The 12,643-nt window shown below is 42.5% G+C and overlaps 1 long non-coding RNA gene across 2 annotated transcripts in view; it reads left to right on the top strand.

Annotated features, from left to right (window-relative positions):
• Positions 1–12,341, top strand: part of LOC104244664 (uncharacterized) — a 35,101-nt gene extending 22,760 nt beyond the window's left edge. For both annotated transcript variants that reach the window (XR_011400586.1, XR_011400585.1), the window contains one exon: positions 12,310–12,341. This is a non-coding gene — a long non-coding RNA (uncharacterized lncRNA). The remainder of the gene's footprint in view (positions 1–12,309) is intronic.
• Positions 12,342–12,643: the final 302 nt, after the last annotated feature.

The raw sequence follows: 12,643 nt of genomic DNA, 5'->3' as shown, positions 1-12,643 counted from the left end.
AAAATGTATTCTGGTCATGCTTCTAAGTCCTAAATCTCCTAATGGAGCTAACCAAATCATAAAAATTCCAATCCGGGATCATATACAAATAAGTCAAAATCTTGGTCAAACCTTTCAAATTTCAAGCTTCTAATTGAGAACTGTTCTTCCAAATTCATTCCGATTACCTTGAAAACCAAAACCAACGATTTGAATAAGTTATAATTCATCACACGGGGCAAGTCATGCCCAAGAACTGGCGAGCAAAGTGCAAAAGCTCAAAATGACCGATCGGGTCGTTACATCCTCCCTCACTTAAACATACGTTCGTCCTTGAACGTGCCCAGAGTTGTTCCAAAAGCCAACCAACCGCTGAATAACCTTACCATGCATATACCCGGGGGTGATCTCACCTCACCCTATCTCATATAGGTCCGATAACACAATGCAGCTAAAATTACACAATCCAACCTAGCCCATAAACCTTAGAACCGCATTTCCACTCCTGAAATCATCCACAAGATCAAAATATCACATTTATACTCTGAGTAAGCCAATAACCCGTACCTGCAACCTTAGGTGCAATTACCTGATATACCGTATAACTCAAACACTTGTAGCGATAACTTATAATCACAGCAGCTGCACATAACAACCGAATACCGGTAGAAAAACCTCTTATCAACTAAAGTCTCATTCCGACACTTTCATATACTGCCTATGATAAATAAAACACGTAGTAAGCCATAACCATTTCTCAGATCAACCATTCAGGAAGCCACTACTCCTTTGGCAAAGACCATAGCAAAATTCTGAGCCAAATCTCAATATTATCCTTCCAACGTGCTGAAATCGTTTCCGTTTGTATTCATTAAAGACCCCAACGATCTCATCTAATCCAACACAAATTCTCTGGTGACATGACACATCAATACAGGCTAAAGCCACAACTTGTGCAATCCGCGCACCAATAAGCAACAATCCGAACATACTTAAATCATGAAATGACTCAAATGAAAGAGCTGTACCGCAAGCTCACCAGAACCACCACACGCAATGCTAAGAACCTGTCACACATCATAGAAACAGAACACACAAATCTAACCCGCGTGATCCTACCTCCACATGGCTTCACTCCAATGTGCGACCTCATCCAAACACTGGTCCACATGAACACATCAAGTCACTATGCTCAAAATCGACAACCATGCGCAATGTGATGTCTAAAACCAAAGCAATAATCATAAACACCGTGAAGCAATTGACATAACATTACACATACCCGAAGGGACACAACTGATACGCCACCCGCCGAGCAATACCCAATACTCTTCTCGCTCGAATTGCACTACGAAACCCAATAGAACCGCACCACAGGTGCCTATAACCAACAAATTCCAATGCCTCGAAACACGTAAAGGTAACTTATAGATCCCCTCAGAGCACTAATAGCTAAATAACAATTGAATCAACACATCCCTCACCCATGGCAACTCGAAGTCAACCAAGCTGTCTCGATGCAGAACATACATCTTTATAGGTCTACCAATGAACCCTCATCAAGGAGTTCCTGAAGCTGATCCTTCAACTCCTTTAACTCTGCCGGTGCCATACGATACGGTGCCCGACGTCAAATCAATACCGAAATCAACAACCTTGCCTAACGACATGCCCGGCCACAAGAACACGTCTGAAAAGTCCCTCACCACCGGAGCTGAATCAATGGAAGCAGTCTCTACACTGACATCCATCACGAAAGCCCGAATAAGAAAGAAAATCCTTCCCAGCCATCCGCTGGTTCTTCAAAAATTATACCACCCTACTAGGAACATAATCCGTTGAACCTCGCCACTCAATTTGTGGCATTCTTGGCATAGCCAACATCGCCGCCTTAGCGCAATAGTCTAGAATGACACGACACAAAGACAACCAGTCTATATCCAAAATTACATCCAACTCTAACCTACCAAGTGGCAAAAGATCCACTCGGGTCTCCAAACCTTGATAGTCACTACACAACGCCTATATACATGACCTGTAACCACAACATAGCCTGAATATGAGAACTCCCAGTCTCCAACTCTATATAGCACATGAATCACCATACCTGATCCCTATTCCGCCGTCCGAATACATACCACATCTCCAACACTTAATCATTCCATGAGAGATACTCTAAAATTCTTCTGTGCCACCAAGCAAACTCGAATATCAGTAGTCGATCTAACAAGAGAGTGCCGCAATACTACCAAAGTACCATCAACTTAATCATATTGCCTTTTTCTGAAATATATACCCTCATCAAATCACCCCAATTTGCAATACCATTTCCTTAATCATCTGAAGATCATTTTCCCAATCATCTGAAGCTCATTTCTCTAATCATCTGAAGCTGCCCGCTGCCTAAGAGTTTTGTGAACTTCCTTTCAAAACTGAACCGTAACCTTACACATGCAATCTCAATCTTCCACAACGTACCGCATATACCATACTATCCTAGAATAACATGAGAACTCCATATCCCTTCCGAGCCACAAGCAACTATGTACTCAACCAACCAAGAACTTTCCATTGAGCCCATCAGGAAGAAAATCACTATACATCCCACGCTCCTCATGCCAGTAGAAAATATACACCTCCAAACCGCGGTAGAAACCATCAAGAACTCTTCGACTCCCTTTTCCTCAAAACCAAACCTGACATGACTGAATCCTTCTAACTCAACCAAGCTACGCAGGCCACTAAAACTCAAGAGCATTACCGCGAAATACCTGTAAGGACTCTTTTACCTCGTAAGCATCCAAAGAACTAATCATACCCTTACCATACCGATCCGACCTACTACCAAGCTATCCTATCTATCCAAGTTTCCTTCTGATTTACCTTCAACTTGATACTCCTTCTTGCTATAACACCACAATTCTCAACCCAGACTCACTGCACGAGACTCAAGCATAAGACCACACCGACTGAGGCTCAAAAGCCGCTGAACACTCTCTTAAACGCCTCAAAGCACCACATTCGAAATACTTTACTCTGAAGAAACTTCCTGCGAATCTAAATCCGTTACTTTCACCTTCCTGATGCTAATAAATAGAATCCCATAGTGGATATAGAAATGGCACAAGTCTTGACACCCTCCAACATGCAAACCTTAGTTTCTAGCCAAAAGTACAACATGAAAATCCCCAATCATTGCATGTAAAATCTTGAACATATTAGAACCATTCCCTAGAGTCATTCACTCTACTCTGACTGCAATTAGCCTAATCAAACGAACCGAGCCACCCATGCCTCATTAGCACTCCAACACCACCGAACGTAACCTCACCTTAATGCAACCAAGCAACTTCCTGCTCTATGCTTCACCCGTATGCCTCAACTAGAACCAACATAGCACATAACCATGCAATCAACTAATCAATAGCAGACTCCCCCACTTGGCTCGAAGCCATAGATCAAAACACACTCAATAACTCATAACGCATATACTCTATTGATGTCATCATACCATAGTGAGATTAAACTCGATCCTTCATAAGCTCGTGAAACATAGACCATCTAGCACTTTAACTCTTATGCAAATCTCACATTCACTCTCGTAACAGTTAAACCCACTCTCTTAAGTGACCCAAATTTAAATTGCAACACATATATTTCACTTATAATAAGATCTTCTAACAAACAACATAAGGATCATACAACCTCAGAACACTCCGCAGGAGATAACCCACCTGCATTGCCTCAAACTAGAATTTCTGTATACCTTCCACCGTCATGAACATTACGCAGTCACTTAATCTTTCTGAGTCTGACCTAATACCGCAACATGAAATTTATTCCACTCCCAACTAGAAAACATGAAAATGTTCTTCACACACCCATAACTCGAGACTATACCTCAAATCAAGATGAAAATCAAATACCTAATAGTCTTCTATCCTCCAGCTGACCCTCCTCGCCATTTCCAAATCGTATGAATACACCTCACAGTCGTAACATATTTATCGCATAGCCATCCAGCCATCACTTCTACTAATAGGGACACTTCCGAACATATCAGTTCAATAACACGTACTCACACAATCAGCACCTCGGTGCTCAAGCTATAGGCAAAAATTCCAGCCTCGAGTCCTCCAGACTGGCCCAACATCAACACATAGAGATCACATCTCGCCCCTCAATCAGAGAACCACAAGACATCGATACACATCTGATACCGAGCGCTGATGCGCGCATACGAACGCATGGAAGGAATTCAAAGAGTTACTTTTCAAGCTTAATCAAGGACGCACAATAAGAATTCAAGAAGGTGAAGTTTTTCCTAAAGGTTCTACAACCTCCCGAGGATAAGTACAGACGTCTCCGTACCGATCCACGAGACTCTATTAAATCTGCTCATGACTCGCGAGACCTATGTAACCTAGGCTCTGATACCAACTTGTCACGATCCCAAACCGGACCCAGTCGTGATGGCGCCTCTCGTGAAGACAAGGCCAACCGACACAATCCCCAAATGCATTTCAATAATTTCAATAGATCAATCTAAGCCTTTCTAATTAAGCAGATATTGCATAATGTAAATCTAAATGAATAGTACTGAAATAAATACTACCCGACATCGGGGTGTCACAAGTCACGAGCATCTACTAAGTTTTAAAACACAGTGGAAATTCAGGAAATACTAAATATAGTCTAATGATATCAAGAGGGAATGAAGTAGTGTTGCGAACGTCGGGCAGCTACCTCGCTAAACTACAATGACTCCACCTCTACTCAACCAATACCCTATCCCGGGTGCAGAAATACGTGAATCTGCACACATGGTGCAGGAGTAAAGTGAGTACTCCAACTCAGTGAGTAATAATCATAAATAAAGATTGAGCGGTAAGAAATCACGAAAAGTGCATCAACATGCTGTATAGAAGCAGTACAAAATCAGGAAGAAAGCAATGAAGCTGTGAAATCTCTTAAAGTATCTTAGCTCAGTTTAAACTTCTTTAAAAATGACTTTTTAACATTTAAGAAATGGAATGCAAAACAACTAGAATAGATAAGCGCAGAAGAACCGCCCCTCGGGCAACAAATACACAATTAAACAGGTAAATGACAGGCAATTAAGGAAAATAAACATATAAGGTTTGCCCCTAGGGACAATATCAATAAATCTTCCCCTCGGGCAACATCTCAGAACAATACCAGCCCCTCGAGCTCAATCTCACATCACAATAGATACCCGCACTTACTGGGGGTATGCAGACTCCTGGAGGGGTCCCTCTATGGCCCAAGCGCAATATCAAGCCATCTCGTGGCATCATCTCTAGGCTCTCGGCCTCATATCAACAAGCCACCTCATGGCGTACATATCTCAGGCCTTCAGCCTCATAATTAAAATCAGTGTATCACCGCTGCGGCATACAACCCAACCCAAAAGTATCCTCACAATATAGGCCCTCGTCCTTACTCAGTCAAATATCACATAAGCCACTCGGGCAACAGTAAAACATGATGCTCAGCCCAAAATATTATTTAGAATATCATTTCAAGTGTTAAAGCAGAGTAAACATGGCTGAGTTTTGAAAACAGTAGAATATAGCAAGACTGAGTACGAGTTTAAAGTCAAAACAGTGAGAAAATATCAACAAAAATCCCCCAAGGAATCAAATAGTTGGCACGAGGCCCAAATATGGCATTCAACCAAAAACATGATGATAGCAAGTAGTTTTCAATCAAATACGTAGTAAAACAGTCATTCGGGATGGATTAAGTCACAATCCCCAACAGTGCATGACCCCACGCTCGTCATCTAGTCACCTGTTTATAGTACAACGATGTGCAATCCAGGGTTTCATACCCTCAGGACAATATTTACAATTATTACTCACCTCGATCCGGTCCAAACTTTAGGGGCGATGCCTTTACCCGCATGAATCGACCTCCGGATGCTCCAAATCTAGCCACAATCAGTACATAACCATTAAAATATGCTAAGGGAACAAAACACACTAAAAAATATCCAATTTACATCAAAAATCCCGAAATTGCTCAAACCTGGCCCCCGAGCCCACATCTCGGAGTCCGACAAAATTGACATCTATAGAATCCCCATCCTCCCACGAGTCGATACATATCAAGAACATCAAAATCAAACCTCAAATGACCCCTCAAATCCCCACTCAAAGGTCTTTTAATCTGAAGCCCTAATTACCTATTTTTGCTAATGATTTTCCAAGGATTTCAAGCTTACAAATGTTAAAGTTCATCATAAAAACAAGTTTAGGGTCCAAAAATCTTACCTCCACGAAATCCTCTTGAATTCCCTCTTCAATTAGCTCTCCCAAGCTTTCTCCCAAATGAAATATGGTGAAAACCCTCTCAAAATTGCGAAGGGTGAGATATATACATTCTGACCCAGGCATTTTCGCATATGCAGTCAAACTACCACATTATCTTTTCGCTTTTGCGGTCAATAAACCGCTTCTGCGGTTTTTCACTTAAGCGACCCAAAATCCCATCTGCGATGCTCACTCCGCACCTGCGACCTCGCAGGTGCGGTTTCCCAACCGCTTCTGCAGTCACAACCTACCTCACCTTCTTCCGCTTTTGTGGCCTTCATCCTCGCATCTGCAGCATCACACCTGCGATCCCCAATCCGTAGGTGCGGAAATACCAGAGACAGCAAAATATGCAGCTCACCAAAATTCCAAACTTCTCCGTCAACCATCCGAAATCACCCCGAGGCCCCCGGGACCTCAACCAACAATGCAAACATATTCCATAAACTTATTCAAACTTGTACCAACCTTTAAAACACCTCGAACAACATCAAATCAACCAAAATACATCAGATTCAAGCCTAAGTTTTCAAAATCTTCCAAACTCCGCTTTTGATCAAAAACCCAACCAAACCACATCCGAATGACCTTAAATTTTGCGCACAACCCAAATGACACAACAAAATTACTGCAACTTCCGGAATTCCATTTCGACCTCTATATGAAAATCTCACCTATCAACTGGAAAACGCTGAAATCTCAATTTTGCTAATTAAAGCCTAAACCTTCCATGGACTTCCAAAATGCATTCCGATCACTCTCCTAAGTCCCAAATCACCTAACAGAGCTAACCAAATCATAAAAATTCTGATCCGGGATCATATACAAATAAGTCAAAATATTGATCAAATCTTTCAAATTTCTAGCTTCAAACTGAGAACTGTTCTTCCAAATTCATTCCGATTACCCTGTAAATCAAAAGCAACGATTTGCATAAGTCATAATTATCACACAGGGCAAGTCATGCCCGAGAATTGGCGAGCAAAGTGCAAAAGCTCAAAATGACTGATCGGGTCATTACATGTACCCAGTAAGTATCCCGTCTAATCTCGAAGAAGTAGAGACGAGAGGTCGACTTGATACTTACTAGTGTCAAATTATTCAATTATTTCACCTATGGGGACAATTCCCTCTTACAATGTTAGAAAGGAGACTTACCTCTCTCCAAAGCATACGTCCAATACCAAGAACGTTCTCAAACCCTCTATTTGGAACTGAACGATCCAAAACTAATTCAACGAGGTGGGAACTAGTTAATACAAGCTCGCAAGATCGCATTCTAACCACTAAAGTAATTTCCCAAACCAATACACAAGTTTCCTAAAATCCGACCCTCGGCCCACGCGCCCGGATTCCGAAGTTCTTCGAAGAAAGTTGTTCTTTATAACCTAAGGATCAATAATATATGATTTCTACTTCATTCCATAACAAATTTCATGGTTAAATCTAACTTTTATCAAAATCCTAGGTTTTGCTCTAATCCCATGATTTTTCCTTAACCTTTGTGTGTTAATATACCTAAGGTTCAAGTATTTAACTAGAAATAAGTAGGATGAACTTACCTCAAGATGCTAGGTGGAATCTCTCTCTTAGAAAGCTCTCAAATCGCCCAAACAATGGTGGAAATATGTCAAAAATGACACATTCCCGTATTAAATGAAGGCACTGCCTTTAGCGATTTTTGCACCTCCGGTTAGGGGACCACATCTACGGTCTCGCTTCTACGAGAGAGGGCCCGCATCTGTGGAATTGGGCCAGGCGGGCTGGGCCGCTTCTGCGGTCTTGGGGCCGCTCCTGCGGAGTAGGAGCATCTGCAGTTCCTAGGCTCCTCCCCTTGGCCGCTTCTGCGATGAGTTGACCGCACCTGCGGTCTCGCACCTGCGGCTAACCAACCACAGGTGCGGTTATGACAGATAGCTAGAGCTTCAGCTCCTTGCCAATTTTTCCAACTTCACTCGAGCCTCGTTCGATTGATGCTCGGGGCCCCCGGGCCCCGCCTGAACATACCGACAAGTTTGAAATCATAAAACAGACTTTCTCAAACCTTCGGAATGCCCGAAACAATGCCAAATCCAAGAATCACTCCCTAAAATTGAATCAAACTTATGAACTTCAAGTTCTTCAATTTACTTCTAACGCGCCGAAACATACTTATACTATTCAGATTTACACCAAATTTTGTGTGCAAGTCTTAAATGTTATATTGGACCTGTATCGGGCTCCAGAACCAATATACGGGCCCGATACCAACATGATCAAGCATTATTCAATTTCATTAAATTCTTAGGATTTCAGTTTAACAATATCTAATAAAAATTCATTACTCGGGCTAGGGGCCTCGAAATTCGATTCCGGGCATACGCCCAGGTCCCATATTTTCCTACGGACCCTCTAGGACCATCAAAACACAAGTACGGGTCCGTGTACTAGAAATGTTGACCAAATTCAAACTTAGCCTTTTAAAAAAATCTTAGGGAATCAAGTGTGTCTATTTCAACCCATGCTCTTCCAAATCTCGAACCAACCATCCCGCAGGTCGTAAATTAGTTAAAGCAAGCGCATGAAGTCTTATTTAGGCGGACGAGGTTCTAAAAAGCAAAACGACTAGTTGGGTTGTTACATTCTCCACCTCTTAATCAAACGTTCATCCTCGAACGGACATAGAAAAGTGCCTGAGCTAGAAAAAGGATGGGGATATCTGCTCCGCATGTTCTCCTCGGACTCCCAAGTCGCATCCTCAACTGGTTTGCCCATCCATTGGACCTTTACCACGGAAATCCTCTTGGATCTTAACTGGTGATCCTTCCTATTAATAATGGCAACTGGCTCCTCCTCATAACCCAGGCTCTCATCCAACTAAATAGTACTGAAGTCTAACATATAGGACAAGTCGGTGTGATACTTCTGCAGCATCGATACATGGAAAACTGGATGAACCCATGACAAGATGGGGGGGGGAGGGGTAAATCAAGCTCGTAAGAAACCTCCCCAACTCACCTCAACACCTCAAATTGGCCAATTAACCTTGGGCTCAACTTTCCTTTCTTCACGAATCTCATAACACCCTTTATTGGCGAGACTTTCAAGAGGATCTTCTCGCCAACCATGATTGATAAATCACGTGCCTTCTGATCCGTGTAACTCTTTTGTCTGGACTGAGTTGTGTGAAACCTCTCCTGAATCAACTTTACCTTTTCCAAGGTATCTTTCACCAAGTCTGTACCGTACAGCGTAGCCTCACCAGGCTCAAACCACCCGATAGGAGAACGACATCGCCGACCATATAAAGACTCAAATGGAGCCATCTCTATGCTGGACTGATAACTGTTATTGTAAGCAAACTCTGCTAAGGGCAAGAACTGATCCCATTGTCCTCCAAAGTCAATCACATATGCTATGAGCATGTCCTCCAAAATCTGAAATGTCTACTCTAACTATCCATCGGTCTGAGGATGAAATGCTGTGCTAAGCTCTACACGGGTCCCCAACTCACTCTAATCGGCTCTCCAGAAATGGGAAGTGAACTGAGGGCCTCTATTTGATATGATGGAAACAGGAACACCATGTAACCGGACTATCTCCCGAATGTAAATCTGAGCCAATCTCTCTGAAGTGTAAGTAGTCACAATAAGAATAAAGTGTGCCGACTTGGTCAACCTATCAACAATGACCCACACTACATCAAACTTTTGCAAGGTCCGGGGCAACTCAACTACGAAGTCCATAGTAATGCGCTCCCACTTCCACTCTGGTATAGGCATCTACTGAAGTAAGCCACTTGGCCTATGGTGTTCATACTTAACATGCTGGCAGTTCAAACACCTAGCCACATACTCCACTATGGCTTTCTTCATCCTCCGCCACTAATAATGCTACCTCCAGTCACGATACATCTTTGTAGCACCTGGATGAATGGAATACCTCGAACTGTGTGCCTCCTCTAGAATCCTCTCCCTCAGACCATCAACATTAGGAACACATAGACGACCCTGGAGTCGCAAAATACCATCCTCGCTAATAGAAACCTCCTTGGAACTACCCTGTAGCACTATCTCTCTAATAACCGCCAAATGTGGATCATTGAAGTGCCGGGCCTTGATCTGCCCCAATAATGAAGACTGAGCAACAACACGCGCAAGTACTCAGCTGAGCTCTGAAATATCTAACCTCACAAGTTTGTTAGCCAAGGACTGAATGTCCAAGGCTAGTGGCTTCTCCTTTACTAAAATGAATGCCAAGCTACCCATACTTTCTGCTTTCCTGCTTAAGGCATTCGCGACCACATTTGCCTTGCCCGGATGATAAATAATGGTGATGTCATAATCTTTCAGTAACTCAAGCCATCTATGCTGCCTCAAATTGAGATCCCTCTGCTTGAACACATGCTGTAAGCTACGATGATCAGTGTAAACCTCATGTGACACCCCATACAGATAATGCCTCCATATCTTAAGAGCGTGACCAATCGCCTCCAACTCTAGATCGTGCACTGGATGATTTTTATCATGAATCTTCAGCTGGTGTGAAGCATATGCAATAACTCTCCCCTCCTACATCAATACACAACCCAAGTGTGACGACCCGGCCAGTCGTCTCATGAGTTACCGCTCTGTTTCCCCTATTTCTACTTTATTATGCTTCGTTATACATGTTTTATATGATCGAGTTGAGTAGGTTGCATTCAGAGTGGATTTGGTAAGAAATGAGGCAGTTAGTCTCTTTTAAGAAGGTTCAAGTTGGAAAAGTCAATCAGATGTTGACTTGTATGTTAGAGGGCTCAGATGAGAGTTACGATGGTTCGATTAGCTCCAGGAGGTGATTTATGGCTTAGTAGTGTGATCGGGATTGGTTTTGGAGGTCCGATGTAGAATAAGGCTTGAATTGGCGATGTTAGTATTTTGGCGATTTTCGGTTGTTAGGCGAGATTTTGATATATAGGTTGGAATGAAATTTCGAGAGTTGTAGTAGCTTCGTGGTGTCATTTGGGATGTGTGTGTAAAATTTTAGGTCATTCTAATGTGGGTTGGTTGGGTTTTTGACCGAAAGCGTATTTTGGAAGATTTTAGAAACTTGGGCTTGAATTTGATATGATTTGGTAGATTTGATTTTGTTTGAGGTGTTTTGATGATTGAAACAAGTTTGAATAAGATATTGGGTCATGTTGGTGCTTTTGGTTGAGGTCCTGGGGGCCTCGGGGTGATTTCGAATAGTTAGTAGGGAAATTGGAATTTGTGTTGCAGCTTCAGATTTTGCTGCTTCTGGTATTTCCACATCTGTGGTTTGTGAACCACAGATGCGGGTGTTTCTTCGCAGAAGCGAAAATGGGATAGGTGAGCTAGACAGAAGAAGCGGCTAAAGGGATCACATCTGCGGAAGCGTAGATGCCGAAGAGGTTCGCAGATGCGGCTTGGGCCGGTTTAATAAACTCCACAGAAGCGGATGTGTTGACTGCATATGCGGTACCGCAAAAGCGGATGTGTTGACTGCATATGCGGTACCGCAAAAGCGGATTTTGGACCGCAGATGCAGTTATGTCTGGGCAAAATGTATATATGTCTTCCTTCGCAATTTATGAAGGGTTTAACCATTTTTTCACTCAGAATTGTGAGCTTTGGGCGATTTTGAAGAGAGGAATCAAAGAGACTTCGTGTAGGTAAGGATTTTGGACTTAAAACACATTCCTATGGTAGAATTCCATGAATTAAGGCTGTAATTAATGGGTTTAAAGGGCTAAAAATGGAGGATTAGGGCTTGAGTTTAAGAGGGTTTTAATGGAGGATTTGAGGGGCCATTTGAACTCAAATTTTGATGTTGTTGATATGTATGAACTCGTAGGGAGACGAGGAATCTAATGATGTAAAAATTTATGAGTTTCGAGAAGTGGGCCCGGGGCTCATGTTTTGCTAATTTCAGGATTTTTGGTATTTTTTGACTATTTTTGCTTGTGCTTTGTTCCTTTGGCATATTGTGACATATTCGTTCTGATTTTGGATAGATTCGACGCGCATGGAGGCCGATTTGAGGGGCAAAAGCATCGCGAGCTAGAGATTTAGCCGGTTCGAGATGCGTAATGATTGTAAATGATGTCTTGAGGGTTTGAAACCCCGGGTTGCATATCGTAGTGCTATATTGAGGTGAGACACGTGCTGGATGATGAGCGTGGGGTCTTTTACTATTGGGGATTGAGACTTGGTCTGTCCCGACTGATTATTTTACCGACGAGGAATCATGATTTGTGCTAATTGCCATATTTGGGCTTCATGCCAACTATTTAAACCCTTCAGGGATTATGACTCATTTTCCTCACTATACTTGTTAAAATCATATCC

This window comes from Nicotiana sylvestris, chromosome 6 (genome assembly GCF_000393655.2).
Source record: "Nicotiana sylvestris chromosome 6, ASM39365v2, whole genome shotgun sequence".
Taxonomy (NCBI): domain Eukaryota; kingdom Viridiplantae; phylum Streptophyta; class Magnoliopsida; order Solanales; family Solanaceae; genus Nicotiana; species Nicotiana sylvestris.
This window is presented reverse-complemented; position numbering and strand designations above follow the sequence as displayed.